The sequence below is a fragment of the Arachis ipaensis genome, chromosome B10, assembly GCF_000816755.2.
Source record: "Arachis ipaensis cultivar K30076 chromosome B10, Araip1.1, whole genome shotgun sequence".
NCBI classification, from domain to species: Eukaryota; Viridiplantae; Streptophyta; class Magnoliopsida; order Fabales; family Fabaceae; genus Arachis; species Arachis ipaensis.
This window is the reverse complement of record NC_029794.2, coordinates 24,697,416-24,714,877: the sequence shown is the minus strand read 5'-3', so window position 1 is coordinate 24,714,877 and position 17,462 is coordinate 24,697,416.

The following is a 17,462-nucleotide window of genomic DNA, read 5'->3' as shown; positions in this document are numbered from 1 at the left end:
GTTAAACGTCAGCTTTTGTGCCAGTTTGGGCGTTTAACTCCAGCTTTTGTGCCAGTTTTGGAGTTAAACGCCAGAATTCTTGAGCTGACATGGAACACCTGTTTGGGCCATCAAATCTCGGGCAAAGTATGGACTATTATATATTCCTAGAAAGCTCAGGATGTCTATTTTCCAACGCAATTGAGAGCGCGCCAATTGGGCTTCTTTAGCTCCAAAAATTCTACTTTGAGTGCAGGGAGGTCAGAATCCAACAGCATTTGCAGTCCTTTTTCAGCCTCTGAATCAGATTTTTGCTCAGGTCCCTCAATTTCAGCCAGAAAATACCTGAAATCACAGAAAAATACACAAACTCATAGTAAAGTCCAGAAGAGTGATTTTTATTTAAAAACTAATAAAAATATAATAAAAACTAATAAAAATATACTAAAAACATACTAAAAATAATGCCAAAAAGCATATAAATTATCCGCTCATCATTCACGCATACATACTTCAAGAGAAACAAGAGGAGACCCAAAAAATGGAGGTAGGAGAGACCCTTGAAGATGAAGGAGTAGTTGAAGAATTAGGGGGAAATGAAGAAAGTTGTAAGAAGGCGGAAGTCATAAAGGAGGAGTTGGATTTTGTAATAGAGCAAGTGGAGAAAGCCGAAATTATTGAAGAAGAGGAAGTGGTTGAAGACTTAGAAGATGCGAAACCTCCATGGGAACCTCCAATCATAGAACCCCCTCCAAGAAGCTTGAAATTGATGTTGAGGAGGGTGTACAACCTCCAAAGCATATTATAGTTGGAGACCTTGAAGAGGTTGATCAAGAGATGGATTCAATCATTGATGAATCCCTATCTACAATTGAATCCTCTCCCAGTGGATGTGAAATAGCCAAAGAGAAAGTTGGTGAACAAGGAATTGAAGTTGAAGATACTTGTCAAGAGGTGGAGGAATTTAAAGAGGAGCACAAGGGAGTGGACCTTGCATTGTCAAAGTGTGGGGAGGCCCCCTTTTCTAAGTCCATTCAAGTGGGTAAATCTCTTATCTCTAGGCTTTCTAATTCCACTTGAGTATGGGTTGCTTGAAACGAATGGTCAACTTAGAGCTCTTTGCGAATTGAAGAGTAAGGGAGAATTGTGTAGTAGTTGGAAACATCACTCTAGGTTCATGATGGTTGCACGCTCAAAGTTTGATAGCAATGGTTGGTGTAGAACCAAAGTGAATGGGTCTAGGAGGATGTCTGGGTGCTTAAATGAGAATTCCAAGGTTAAACCACCCGGTTGGAACAATGATAATCAATACGAAGACGGGTGCAAAAGCAAGGTTTGGGACCCCGGAATTCATTCTAACAATCAACACTCTTGGGGCCTTGTCACTTGCTTTAACTTGCTTGAAGACTTTATGCGCCTAGTTTGGGACCCCAGAGGCTATTGAAATTACAAACATTGGTGGAGATTCCTGGATGAGTTCAAGCATAAGCCACCATGACAAGGAGCTCAGCAAATGTCCAACTTAAGGACAATAACTAAAAGTGCTAGGTGGGAGACAACCCACCATGGTATGATCATTCCTTTTTATTCCTAGTTTCATTTTATTTTATTTTTCTCAGTGTTATTTCATAAATTCTGCATCATCACCTGCATTCTGCATAAAAAAAAAAGGGCGTACGACGCGTAAGCGTCAATGACACACGCGCGTCACATGGGGGTATGCACAACCATTAAAATTAAACAGAGAGTTACGCTAGAACGACGCGGGAGGGGTGCCTTACGCACAAGCAACCCTACGCATGCACATACCTTAAGCATACATGTCCCCTGCGATTTTCCCCATCCACGCGTAAGCGTCGGTGATGCGTACACGTTGACATCCAAATCGGCGTAAAAGGTGAAATTGAGCAGAGAGTTTGGCTGCCCTGCTGCTGGAATCGTGCGAGTGGTAACGCGTACGCGTGGATGACGCTTACGCGTCGCACGGCCAACTCAATTTTCACGCATCGCGTCGCGTCCCGTTTTTCATTCCCTTCTCCATTCTTCTTCCTTTCTCACTATCTTCTCCTCCCTTCTCATCCTTATTCTCTTTCATTATATTTAACTTAATTTATTTGCATACTTTCATTCATTGTATTTTAATCTTGTGCATGTTTTATTTTTTTTTTTCTAAGTTTATTATTTTACCATTGGTGTTAATTGTTCTTATTCAACTGTTGCATCTTTTCTTGCATTATTCTGGTGCTTCGTGACTTGTTTCTTATTGTTGGGCATTATTAATTATACGTCAATGCTAATTTTTATGACACTTGTATTCCTTTTGCATTGACATGAATTTATATTATCTTTCATTACCTACTGTCTCTTCCCCTTTGTTGTAATTTTTGCACTATTGATATGCCATTTGCCTCTATTATTTTCTCACGTACATGTTGTAGATACCATGTAATTGAGACCCTCATTATTCGGCATTAACCCAACCATATTTTATTTGTTTTCTATCTTTGTTTTTGGGTTACTTTTCTTCCCTTTTTTCTCTTCTTTCAGGATGGCCATCAAGAAGGGAAACGAAAGACTTTTACATGGGGCAACCGACAAGTCCATCTGCACAATCTTTGGAGAAAAGCATCAGTTGTAGCAACCCGTCCACTTGCACATCTCAGCATGCACCGAGGACGGTGCAATCTTTAAGTGTGGGGAGGTCGATACCGACTTCCGTGGGTTAGTTATTTCCTATTTCAACACCAATGTTTAATTTTCCTTGTTAAATTAGTTGTTGCATTTGCATGTTTAATTGCATGATTGTTTGATTTTGTGCATGTTCTTCTACCACTACTTGGTTGGAGTGATAAGTTCTTTTTCAAGACCCTTTTTATAGCATTTCACTAATTTAAATTAAAACTTTTTTGTTAAACTTGTTTGAAGATTATAATTTGGAACATGGTTTATAACTAAGAATACACAACCTGTGAGATTTTGAGCTTAATTATATGGTTACATTATTTAACCATAATTTTTATTCTTGTGTGTTTTCTTCACTATGATTGCAATCTTTGCTTTGTTCCATTCTATATGTCCATTGTTTAGTGTATTTGCATGCATACATATGATTGAGGCCATTAATTTTTATTAGCTCACTTATCCCAAATAGCCTACCACTTTAATTACCCTTGTTTACCACTTTGAGCCTTTTTACCCCCATTTGTTCTTTATATTACCACATCACTAGTCTTAAGCGGAAAAACAATTAATTATCCCATTTGAATCTTTGGTTAGCTTAAGATAGAGATAGTGTAATAACTAAGTGTGGGGAATTGTGGGAACTTAGATTGATGAAAAAGTATCATGTTTTATTAACAAAAATATTGAGAATTTGGGTGCATACTCATGTGGGACCAGAAAAACCATAAGCATTGATATGTTATGTTTACTTTCATGTTCATCAAGGCATGATTTTAGAGTTATATAGAGTGTGTGTGTGTTAGGTGAGAACTTAGGTTAGTCATAGATTCATATTATAGCTCACTTGGCCATACATATATCCTCACCCTTACCTTAGCCCCATTACAACCTTGAAAAGACCTCATGATGTTTGCATTTGTACACTAAATATTTGTTGATTGGTTAAATAAAGAACAAAGTTTTAGAAAGCATGACTAGAGAAGAGTAGAATGGATTGACCCTAGACACTTGAGCGATTAGAGTGCATATACACTTCCAGTGAGGGTTCGATGCTCGATTCTTTGTTCCCAACTTTCACGAGCTTTCTTCTTACAAGTTTACTTTTACTTTATTTTGTGATTTGAATTAGTGAAATTTGATTTATGTTTGTCTTGGAGAATCTGTTTACTTTTAACTAAGTAGGTAGAAGTATTTTTGCATGTAGTTGCATTTATATAGATAGGTTACATTTTATAATTTCTACCATTCCTCTTCACTGCTTTGTAGCTTCTCCTGAACTTAGCATGAGGACATGCTAATGTTTAAGTGTGGGGAGATTTGATGCACCACTATTTCGTGGTGCATTTTGTACTTAATTCAGTGGATTTTATCCACTAAACTCACACTTATTCATATAATTCGCATGTTTTACATTTTCCTTCCTAATTCTGTGCTATGATTGAAAACATGCTTCGTTGGCCTTAAATTACTAATTTTAATCCTCTCTTATTACCATTCGATGCCTTGATATGTGTGTTAAGTGATTTCAGGGTTTATAGGACAGGAATGGCTTAGAGGATGGAAAGGAAGCATGCAAAAGTGGAAGGAAAACAAGAAATTAAAGGAATTGCTAAGCTGTCAAGCCTGACCTCTTCGTACTAAATCGATCATAACTTGAATGAGGCGGTTCCAGTTGTGTTGGAAAGATAACATCTGAGGCTTCGAAATGATATACAATTTGTCATAGTTTCCATGCAGTTGGGCAACGCGCATGCGTGGATCACGCGTACGCATGACCTTTGATGAGCGGATAATTTATACGCTTTTTGGAATTGTTTTTAGGTAGTTTTTAGTATGTTTTAGTTAGTTTTTATTATATTTTTATTAGTTTTTAAATAAAAATCACATTTCTGGACTTTACTCTGAGTTTTTTGTATTTTTCTGTGATTTCAGGTATTTTCTGGCTGAAATTGAGGGACCTGAGCAAAAATCTGATTCAGAGGCTGAAAAATGACTGCAGATGCTATTGGATTCTGACCTCCCTGCACTCAAAGTAGATTTTCTGGAGCTACAGAAGCCCAATTGGCACGCTCTTAATTGCGTTGGAAAGTAGACATCCTGGGCTTTCCAGAAATATATAATAGTCCATACTTTGCCCGAGATTTGATGGCCCAAACTAGCGTTCCAAGTCAGCATAAAAATTTCTGGCGTCAAAACGTCAGAACTGGCATAAAAGCTGGAGTTAAACGCCCAAACTGGCACAAAAGCTGGCGTTTAACTCCAAGAGAAGCCTCTACACGTGAAAGCTTCAATGCTCAGCCCAAGCACACACCAAGTGGGCCCGAAAGTGGATTTCTGCATCATTTACTTATTTCTGTAAACCCTAGGCTACTAGTTCTCTATAAATAGGACCTTTTGCTATTGTATTTTCATCTTTAAATCAATCTTTTAATCATGTTTTGATGATTGAACCCTCTTTGGGAGGCTGGCCATTCGGCCATGCCTAGACCTTTTGTTCTTATGTATTTTCAACGGTGGAGTTTCTACACCCCATAGATTAAGGTGTGGAGCTCTGCTGTTCCTCATGAATTAATGCAAAGTACTATTGTTTTTCTATTCAACTCAAGCCTATTTTTTCTCTAAGACATTCATTTGCACTCAAGAACATGATGAATGTGATGATTATGTGACACTCATCACCATTCTCACCTATGAACGCGTGCCTAACAACCACTTCTGTTCTTCATGCAAACAAGCTTGAATGTGTATCTCTTGAGTTTCTAATCTAAGATTGGAACCTTTGTGGTATAGGCTGGAATTATTGGTGGCCATTCCTGAGATTCGGAAAGTCTAAACTTTATCTGTGGTATTCCGAGTAGGATCTGGGAAGGGATGACTGTGACGAGCTTCAAACTCGCGAGTGTTGGGCGTAGTGACAGACGCAAAAGGATCAATGGATCCTATTCCAACATGATCAAGAACCGACAGATGATTAGCCGTGCGGTGACAGCGCATTTGGACCATTTTCACTGAGAGGATGGGAAGTAGCCATTGACAACGGTGAAACCCAACATACAGCTTGCCATGGAAAGGAGTATGAATGATTGGATGAAGACAATAGGAAAGCAGAAGTTCAGGAGGAACAAAGCATCTTCATACGCTTATCTGAAATTCTCACCAATGAATTACATAAGTATCTCTATCTTATTTTATATTTTATTCATCTTTTAATTATCAATTCTCTATAACCATTTGAATTCGCCTAGCTGAGATTTACAAGATGAGCATAGCTTGCTTCAAGCCGACAATCTCCGTGGGATCGACCCTTACTCACGTAAGGTTTATTACTTGGACGACCCAGTGCACTTGCTGGTTAGTTGTGCGGAGTTGTGACAAAGAGTTGAGATTACAATTGTGCGTACCAAGTTGTTGGCGCCATTGATGATCACAATTTCGTGCACCAAGTTTTTGGCGCCGTTGCCGGGGATTGTTCGAGTTTGGACAACTGACGGTTCATCTTGTTGCTTAGATTAGGTAATTTTATTTTGTTTTTATTCTTCATAATTTTTAAGAATGAATTCTAGAGTTTCAGATGATGTTTTTATCATCACAAAAGCTTATTGATTCTCATCAATTTGGCTGTTGTATGTAATGTCTTGCTGAAGCTTGGCTAGCCATGTCTAATCTTTTTAGACTGAAGCTTTAGACTAACATTGCATGATTCCTGAAATTCTTATTAAGAATTTTGAAATCTTTATTTTCTTTTCCAAATAATTTTCGAAAAATTTACAAAAAAATTTATAAAATCATAAAAACCAAAAAATAATTTATGTTTCTTGTTTGAGTCTAGTGTCAATTTTTAAGTTTGGTGTCAATTGCATTTTTCTAAATTTTGAAAATTACATACATTATGTTCTCCACTAATCTTCAAGTTATTCTTGATGATTTCCTTGCTCTGATCTTTAAATTCTCTTGTCTTGTGTGTTTTGTTATTTTTCATATACATTTTCAATTTGTTAGTGTCTCTAATATAAAAATTTCTAAGTTTGGTGTCTTGCATGCATTGTTTATTTGATCTTAGTTTTCCATGATTAGTTACATTTTGATTGTTTGTCATCATTGAAAAATTCAAAAAAAAATTTCAAAATTATGTCTTTTCAAGTCAATAATACAGAGAATTAAAGATTCAGAACATGCAGCAGAGGAATTCCAGAGAAAAAGCTGGGCGTTCAAAACGCCCAATGAGGAAGGAGAACTGGCGTTTAAACGCCAGCCAGGGTACCTGGTTGGGCGTTAAACGCCCAAAAGGGTAGTATTTTGGGCGTTAAATGCCAGATTGGATACCATTCTGGGCGTTTAACGCTAGGATGGCACAAGAGGGAAGATTTTGTTTTCAATTCAAATCTTTTTCAAATTTTCATAATTTTTCAAAATAAAATCTTTTTCAGATCATATCTTTTCAATCATATCTTTTGAAAATCAAATCCTTTCCATTTTTTTTAGTATTTTCGAAAATCCTTGCTAAAATTAATGATTTAATTCAAAATTTTCAAGTTGTTACCTGCCTATTAAAAAAGGATCAAATTTTAAATTCTAGAATCATGTCTTTTAATTTCTTGTTAGTCAAGTAATCAACTTTAATTTTAAAAATTCTTTTAAATTGATTTTCAATCATATCTTCTCAATCACATCTTTTTCAAAATAATTTTCAATCATATTTTTTTTTATTTATGATTTCAAAATCTTTTTCAAAATCACTTAACTACTTTCTCAATTTTAATTTTCGAAAATCATCAATCAATTTTTTTCAAAATTTCTTTTAATTATTTCAAAATCTTTCAAAATTTAATTTCGAAAATTCTTTTCTCCCCTCTCACGTTCTTCTATTTAAGGGACTAGCACTCTTCCTCAATGTGCAATTCGGACTCCCTCTCTCTATAAGTTCAAATTCTCTCCTTTCTACCTCCTCCTTCTATTCTTCTTTTCCTCTGACATCTCAAGGAATCTCTATACTGTGACATAGAGGATTCCATACTTTCTTCTCCTCTCTTTCATATGAGCAGGAGCAAGGACAAAGGCATTCTTGTTGAAGCTGATCCTGAACCTGAAAGGACCTTGAAGAGAAAGCTAAGAGAAGCTAAAGCACAACTCTCTGGAGAGGACCTAACAGAAATTTTCAAACAAGAAGAAGCCATGGAAGCCGAAAACAACAACAATGCCAACAATGCAAGGAAGGTGCTTGGTGACTTTACTGCACCTACTCTCGACTTCTGTGGGAGAAGCATCTCTATCCCTGCCATTGGAGCAAACAACTTTGAGCTGAAGCCTCAATTAGTTTCTCTAATGCAACAGAATTGCAAGTTTCATGGACTTCTATTGGAAGATCCTCATCAGTTCTTAGCTGAATTCTTGTAAATCTGTGACACTGTTAAGACCAATGGGGTTGACCCTGAGGTCTACAGACTTATGCTCTTCCCTTTTGCTGTAAGAGACAGAGCTAGGATATGGTTGGATTCACAACCTAAGAAAAGACTGAACTCTTGGGAAAAGCTGGTCAGTGCTTTTCTGGCCAAATTCTTTCCACCTCAAAAATTGAGTAAGCTAAGAGTGGAGGTCCAGACCTTCAGACAGAAGGAAGGTGAATCCCTCTATGAAGCTTGGGAAAGATACAAGCAATTAATCAGAAGGTGTCCTTCTGACATGCTTTCTGAATGGAGCATCATAGGTATCTTCTATGATGGTCTATCTGAACTATCCAAGATGTCATTGGACAGCTCTGCTGGAAGATCTCTTCATCTGAAGAAGACGCCTGCAGAAGCTTAGGAACTCATTGAGGTGGTTGCAAATAACCAATTCATGTACACTTCTAAAAGGAATCCTGTGAATAATGGGACAAATCAGAAGAAAAGAGTTCTTGAGATTGATACTCTGAACGCCATATTGGCTTAGAACAAAATATTGACTCAGCAAGTCAATATGATTTCTCAGAGTCTGTCTAAAATGCAAGCAGCAACAGGCAGTACCAAAGAAGCTTTATCTGAAGAAGAAGCTTATGATCCTGAGAACCCAGCAATGGAAGAGGTGAATTACATGGGAGAACCCTATGAAAACACATATAATCCTTCATGGAGAAATCACCCAAATCTCTCATGGAAGGACCAACAGAGGCCTCAACAAGGCTTCAACAACAGTAATGGTGAAAGAAATAGGTTTAGCAATAGCAAGCCTTTTCCATCATCTTCTCAGCAACAGACAGAGAATTCTAAGCAGAGCCACTCTGACTTAGCAACTGTAGTCTCTGATCTATCTAAGACCACTCAAAGTTTCATGACTGAAACAAGGTCCTCTATTAGAAATTTGGAGGCACAAGTGGGTCAGCTGAGTAAGAAAATTACTGAACTCCCTCCTAGTACTCTCCCAAGCAATACAGAACAAAACCCAAAGAGAGAATGCAAGGCCATAAACACGTCCCACATGGCAGAATGCATAGAAGATGGAAAGGCAGTGATTTTCACTGAGGAAGACCTCAATGGACGTCCACTGGCCTCCAAGGAGTTCCCTAATGAGGAACCATGGGAATCTGAGCCTCATACAGAGACCATAGAGGTTCCATTGAATTTACTTCTGCCATTCATGAACTCTGATGAGTATTCTTCCTCTGAAGAGGATGAAAATGTTACTAAAGAGCAATATGCTAAGTACCTTGGAGCAATCATGAAGCTAAATGCCAAGCTATTTGGTAATGAGACTTGGGAGGATGAACCCCCTTACTCACCAAAGAACTGGATGACTTGACTAGGCAGAGATTACCTCAGAAGAGGCAGGATCCTGGAAAGTTCTCAATACCTTGTACCATAGGCACCATGACCTTTGAGAAAGCTCTGTGTGATCTGCGGTCAAGTATAAACCTCATGCCACTCTCTGTGATGGAGAAGCTAGGGATCCGTGAGGTACAAGCTGTAAGAATCTCACTAGAGATGGCAGACAATTCAAGGAAACAGGCTTATGGACTTGTAGAGGATGTCTTGGTAAAGGTTGAAGGCCACTACATCCCTGCTGATTTCATAATCCTAGACACTGGGAAGTGTATGGATGAATCCGTCATCCTTGGCAGACCCTTCCTAGCCACAGCAAAAGTTGTGATTGATGTTGACAGAGGAGAATTGGTCCTTCAAGTGAATGAGGACTCCCTTGTGTTTAAAGCTCAAGGATCTCCCTCTGTAACCATGGAGAGGAAGCATGAAAAGCTTCTCTCAATGCAGAGTCAATTAGAGCCCCCACATTCAAACTCTAAGTTTGGTGTTGGGAGGCCATCATCATGCTCTGAGTATCTGTGAGGCTCCATGAGAGCCCACTGTCAAGCTATTAACATTAAAGAAGCGCTTGTTGGGAGGCAACCCAATTTTATCATATCTATTTATTTTCCATTGTTATTTTATATTTTCTGTAGGTTGATGATCATGTGAAGCCACAAAAATAACTGAAAAAGCAAAAACAAAATGAAAAACAGTATTAAAAATAGCACACCTTGGAGGAGAAGCTTACTGGCGTTTAAACGCCAGTAAGGGTAGCAGAATGGGCGTTAAATGCCCAGTCGAGCACCATTCTGGGTGTTTAACGCCAGAAATGGGCATAGAGTTGGCGTTTAAACACCATAAAGGGGAGAAAAGCTGGAGTTAAACACCAGAAATGGGCAGGAACCTGGCATTTAACGCCAGGATTGGCAATCAAGGGGGCGTCTACACGCCAACATGGTGCAGGGATGAGAAATCCATGACACCTCAGGATCTGTGGACCCCACAGGATCCCCACCTACCTCCTCTCTCTCTCTCTCTCTTCTTCACACCTTTCCATAACACCCTTCCCCAAATACCCTTCACCAATGACCTCAATACCTCTTCCCCAAAAATCCCTCACCTATCAAATCCTACCCTCTTCTCCATAATCTCTTCACCAATCCACATCCATCCACCATAGATCCCCACCTACCTCACCATTCAAATTTAAACCACTTTCCCTCCCAAACCCACCCATACATGGCCGAACCCTACCCCTCTCTACATTCCTATATAAACCCATCTTCATTCATTCATTTTCACACATCATACACACTACTTCTCCCCCTTGGCCGAACCACAAAACCCCCTCCATCTCCTCCATTTTCTTCTTCTACTCTTTTCTTTCATCTTTTGCTCGAGGACGAGCAAGCCTTCTAAGTTTGGTATGGTAAAAGCTAAAGCTTTTTATTTTTCCATAACCATTTATGACACCTAAGGCCGGAGAAACCTCTAGAAAGAGGAAAGGGAAGGCAAAAGCTTCCGCCTCCGAGTCATGGGAGATGGAGAGATTCATCTCAAAGATCCATCAAGACCACTTCTATGAAGTTGTGGCCAAGAAGAAGGTGATCCCCGAGGTCCCTTTCAAACTCAAAAAGGGTGAATATCCGGAGATCCGACATGAGATTCGAAGAAGAGGTTGGAAAGTTCTCACCAACCCCATTCAACAAGTTGGAATCTTAATGGCTCAAGAGTTTTATGCCAATGCATGGATCACCAAGAACCATGATCAAAGTGTGAACCCGGACCCAAAGAATTGGCTTACAATGGTCCGGGAGAAATACTTAGATTTCAGTCCGGAAAATGTAAGGTTGGCATTCAACTTGCCAATGATGCAAGGAGATGCACGTCCCTACACTAGAAGGGTCAACTTTGATCAAAGGTTGGACCAAGTCCTCATAGACATTTGTGAAGAGGGCGCTCAATGGAAGAGAGATTCAAGAGGGAAGCTGGTTCAACTAAGAAGGCATGACCTCAAGCCCGTGGCTAGGGGATGGTTGGAGTTTATCCAACGCTCAATCATTCCTACTAGTAACCGGTCTGAAGTTACTATAGACCGGGCTATCATGATCCATAGCATCATAATTGGAGAGGAAGTAGAAGTTCATGAGGTTATATCCCTAGAACTCTACAAGGTGGCGGACAAGTCTTCTACTTTGGCAAGGTTAGCCTTCCCTCATCTCATTTGTCACCTCTGTAATTCAGCTGGAATTGACATAGAGGAAGACATCCTCATTAATGAGGACAACCCCATCACTAAGAAAAGGATGGAGCAAACAAGAGAGCCCACTCATGGACAAGAGCATGAGAAAATTCCTCATCATGAAATCCCTGAGATGTCTCAAGGGATGCATTTTCCTCCATAAAACTATTGGGAACAACTCAACACCTCCCTAGGAGAATTAAGTTCCAACATGGGACAACTAAGGGTGGAGCACCAAGGGCATTCCATCCTCCTCCATGAAATTAGAGAAGACCAAAGAGTCACGAGGGAGGAGAAACAAAGGCAAGGAAGAGACATTGAGGAGCTCAAGGACTCTATAAGATCTTCAAGAGGAAGAACAAGCCGCCATCACTAAGGTGGACCCGTTCTTTAATTTCCTTGTTCTTATTTTTCTGTTTTTCAAAAATTATGCTTTATGTTTTATTTATGTTTGTGTCTTATTACATGATCACTAGTATCTAAGTGTCTATGCCTTAAAGCTATGAATGTCCTATGAATCCATCACCTTTCTTAAATAAAAAGTGTTTTTAATTGCAAAAAGAAAAAGAAGTACATGAATTTCGAATTTTAAAACAGATTAATTATTTTGATATGGTGGCAATACTTTTTGTTTTTCTGAATGAATGCTTGAACAGTGCATATTTTTTAATTTGTTGTTCATGAATGTTAAAATTGTCGGCTCTTGAAAGAATGATGAAAAAAGGAGAAATGCTATTGATAATCTGAAAAATCATAAAATTAATTCTTGAAGCAAGAAAAAGCAGTGAAAAGCTTGCAGAAAAAAAAGAGGCAAAAAATAAAAAAAAATAGAAAGAAAAAGCAAGCAGAAAAAGCCAATAGCCCTTTAAACCAAAAGGCAATGGTAAAATAAAAAGGATCCAAGGCTTTGAGTATCAGTAGATAGGAGGGCCCACAGGAATAAAATCCTGGCCTAAGCGGCTAAACCAAGCTGTCTCTAACCATGTGCTTGTGGCATGAAGGTGTCAAGTGAAAAGCTTGAGACTGAGCGGTTAAAGTCATGGTCCAAAACAATAAGAGTGTGCTTAAGAGCTCTGGACACCTCTAATTGGGGATTCTAGCAAAGCTGAGTCACAATCTGAAAAGGTTCACCCAGTTATGTGTCTGTGGCATTTATGTATCCGGTGGTAATACTGGAAAACAAAATGCTTAGGGTCACGGGCAAGACTCATAAAGTAACTATGTTCAAAAATCAACATGCTGAACTAGGAGAATCAATAACACTATCTAAATTCTGAGTTCCTATAGATGCCAACCATTCTAAACTTCAAAGGATAAAGTGAGATGCCAAAACTGTTCAGAAGCAAAAAGCTAATAGCCCCGCTCATCTAATTAAGACTGATCTTCATAAATGTTTTTGGAATTCATTGTATATTCTCTTCTTTTTATCCTATTTGATTTTCAGTTTCTTGGAGACAAGCAACAATTTAAGTTTGGTGTTGTGATGAGCGGATAATTTATACGCTTTTTGGCATTGTTTTTAGGTAGTTTTTATTATGTTTTAGTTAGTTTTTATTATATTTTTATTAGTTTTTAAATAAAAATCATATTTCTGGACTTTACTATGAGTTTGTGTATTTTTCTGTGATTTCAGGTATTTTCTGGCTGAAATTGAGGGACCTGAGCAAAAATCTGATTCAGAGGCTTAAAAAGGACTGCAGATAATATTGGATTCTGACCTCTCTGAACTCAAAGTGGATTTTCTGGAGCTACAAAAGCCCAATTGGCGCTCTCTCAATTGCGTTGGAAAGTAGACATCCTGGGCTTTCCAGAAATATATAATAGTCCATACTTTGCCTGAGATTTGATGGCCCAAACTGGCGTTCTAAATCAACATAAAAATTCCTGGCGTCAAAACGCCAGAACTGGCATAAAAGCTGGAGTTAAACGCCCAAACTGGCACAAAAGCTGGCGTTTAACTCCAAGAGAAGCCTCTACACGTGAAAGCTTCAATGCTTAGCCCAAGCACACACCAAGTGGGCCCAGAAGTGGATTTCTGCATCATTTACTTATTTCTCTAAATCCTAGGCTATTAGTTCTCTATAAATAGGACCTTTTGCTATTGTATTTTCATCTTTCAATCAATCTTTTAATCATGTTTTGATGATTGAACCCTCTTTGGGAGGCTGGCCATTCGGCCATGGCTAGACCTTTTGTTCTTATGTATTTTCAACGGTGGAGTTTCTACACCCCATAGATTAAGGTGTGGAGCTTTGCTGTTCCTCATGAATTAATGCAAAGTACTATTATTTTTCTATTCAACTCAAGCCTATTTCTTCTCCAAGATATTCATTCACACTCAAGAACATGATGAATGTGATGATTATGTGACACTCATCACCATTCTCACCTATGAACGCGTGCCCGACAACCACTTCCATTCTACATGCAAACAAGCTTGAATGTGTATCTCTTGGGTTTCTAATCTAAGATTGGAACCTTCGTGGTATAGGCTAGAATTATTGGTGGCCATTCCTGAGATCCGAAAAGTCTAAACCTTGTCTGTGGTATTCCGAGTAGGATCTGGGAAGAGATGACAGTGACGGGCTTCAAACTCGCGAGTGTTAGGCGTAGTGACAGACGCAAAAGGATCAATGGATCCTATTCCAACATGATCGAGAACCGACAGATGCTTACTGTGCGGTGACAGCACATTTGGACCATTTTCAATGAGAGGACGGGAGGTAGCCATTGACAACGGTGAAACCCAACATACAGCTTGCCATGGAATGGAGTATGAATGATTGGATGAAGACAATAGGAAAGCAGAAGTTCAGGAGGAACAAAGCATCTTCATACACTTATCTGAAATTCTCACCAATGAATTACATAAGTATCTCTATCTTATTTTATATTTTATTCATCTTTTAATTATCAATTCTCCATAACCATTTGAATCCGCCTAACTGAGATTTACAAGATGAGCATAGCTTGCTTCAAGCTGACAATCTCCATGGGATCGACCCTTACTCACATAAGGTTTATTACTTGGACGACCCAGTGCACTTGCTGGTTAGTTGTGCGGAGTTGTGACAAAGAGTTGAGATTACAATTGTGCGTACCAAGTTGTTGGCGCCATTGATGATCATAATTTCGTGCACCAACCTTGCAAAAGTTCAGCGACGCGTACGCATGGGCGATGCGTACGCATGACAAAGCCACGTGCTGGACGTATCAAAAATTGCTAGGGGCGATTTCTGTGCTGTTTTTGGCCCAGTTTCAATCCCGAAAAGCACATATTAGAGGCTGTAGAGTGGGGGAATCACATTGATTCATTCACACAACTTTCATTAACATAATTTTAGGTTTTAGATGTAGTTTCTAGAGAGAGAGACGCTCTCTCCTCTCTCTAGGTTTTAGGGTTCTTAGGTTTAATTCTTCCAAATTTTAGATTTCTATCTTAGTTTAAATTAGTTTCTCTTCTACTTTTATTTGTCTTAGCATTCTAGTCTATTTAATTCCCTTATTGATTATTTTATGTTCCCAATTTAGTTTATGAATTCTCATGTTAGATTTAATTTTCTATTTAATGCAATTTGAGGTATTTCATATTTATTGCTTCTTCTATTATTTGTGAGTCATCGATGTTTGCAATTGGTTATTTGGATTTAATATTCCTTGCTAGTTTTCTATGTTTTTATGTTGTGCCTTCCAAGTGTTTGATAAAATGCTTAATTGGATTTTAGTGTAGATTTCTCTCCTCTTGGCTTTGGTTGAGTAATTGGAGACTCTTGAGTTATCAAACTCCTTTGTTGACTGATAATTGAAATTCGCCAGTTGATTTGAATCCCTCTAAAGCTAGTCTTTTCTTAGGAGTTGACTAGGACTTGAGGAATCCAATTGATTCGTCCACTTGACTTTCCTTTATAGTTAGAGGTTAACTAAGTAGGAGCAATGGACAATTGATGTCACAATTGATAAGGATAGCTAGGATAGGACGTCTAGTTCTCATACCTTACCAAATACCAAGAGCTTTTCTTAGTTATTAATTCAATTCCTTGTTATTTACATTCCTTGTTCCACATTTTAAAAACCCAAAAAGATACTTTTCCATAACCAATAATAAATACACCTCCCTGCAATTCCTTGAGAGACAACCTGAGGTTTAAATACTTCGGTTTATTTTTATTGGGTTTGCTTTAGTGACAAAAAAAATTTGTATGAAAGGATTCTTTGTTGGTTTAGAAACTATACTAGCAACGAGACTTCAATTGTGAAATTCTAAACCGTCAAAAATCCGTTCATCATAGGTCGCAACCCACCTCGGTGAGTTATCTGGTTGGTGATAGGAGCAGAGGATTCGGATACTTCTTTTGAGTCTTTTGATTTATTTTGAATATGTCTCTCATTATTGTATTTTGTTTTGCCTAGAGGCTTGTATTTGTTAGAACAAAACTTCTATAAGCTGTTTTTACTATCGGTTGTTATGTATGGTCTATATATGGCTAGTCGGCTTAAACTCCGCGATCCGTGGCTAGTTTCTTATGATATTATATACTTACTTTTTGTTATATTACCTTTCTTTCTTGTGCTTTAAGTTAGTAGCTTCGATAGTACGTTTTGCGCCATTTCAAATTCTGATTTTGAGCTATATCCTTCATCGGGCTTCTAGATATTATTAATTCCTTCTATATATGATATGTATAAGCTTAGAACTGTCGTAACCTTTGATTAACCTTTGCTTTACGATGCAAGGTAAGGCTTAGGCTAATTAGGGTGTTACATTTAGTGGTATCAGAGCAGTTCATCCTTGTGAGCCTGAGGGATGGACCGATTGTGCTTCATTGCATACTCTGTGTGTCTTTTCTTTTATGCTATTAGGTTATCTACTTGATATCACATAGCATGCTTGTTTGTGAGTGCATGTTTGAGATAATTGAAGCACTAGGCTTTTGATATTGAGACTGATCACCTTGATATCAATTGTTTAGTGTAGACAAGAACCCCAATGGCCACTTACGGATGAGGTCGTATGCGTTCACGAGGAGAGAGTAAGAATGAGCGACCGGCCAATAACCATGCTGAGTTCATGGTGGCAATGGCGAATCTTGTGAACATCATGGGGGCTACCGCTACTGCGACTCTGCAAGCTGTGCAGAGGTTAGGCCAACCGGCCAAAAACGGAAACAGAAATGGTGAAGGAAATGCGAATGAGAATGCGGAAGGAAACGGAGATAACACGGGAGGCGCTCCGATGACCTTGGCGACCTTTCTCAAGGTTCATCCTCCGATTTTTTGAGGTTCAACTAATCCCACGAAAGCGAATAACTGGTTCCAAGCTATGAAATACGCACTGCAAGCACAGCATGTCCCGCATAACCAATACGTGGAGTTTGCTGCTTATCAACTTCAGGAAGAGGCCCAGCATTGGTGGTAAGCAGAGTGCCGCTTGTTACAGCTTCAAAACGCCGACGTTCCTTGGGATGTATTCCAAACGGCCTTCTACCAGAAGTATTTTCCTGAGTCTGCAAGGGAAGCAAAGGAGATAGAACTGATGCAACTGAAGCAAGGTTCTTTGTCTGTGGCAGATTACACAAGCAAATTTGAGAAACTTTGTAGGTTCTCTAGGGCGTGTCAGGGTGCCCCGGAGACCTATGAAAGTTGGAAGTGTATCAGCTACCAAAGGGGTTTGAAGGACGACATCATAACTGATGTGGCTCCTATGGAGATTTGTATTTTCTCTGATTTGGTGAACAAGGCAAGAGTGGTTGAAGAATATGCAAAAATAGTAGCCTCGTCAAAGG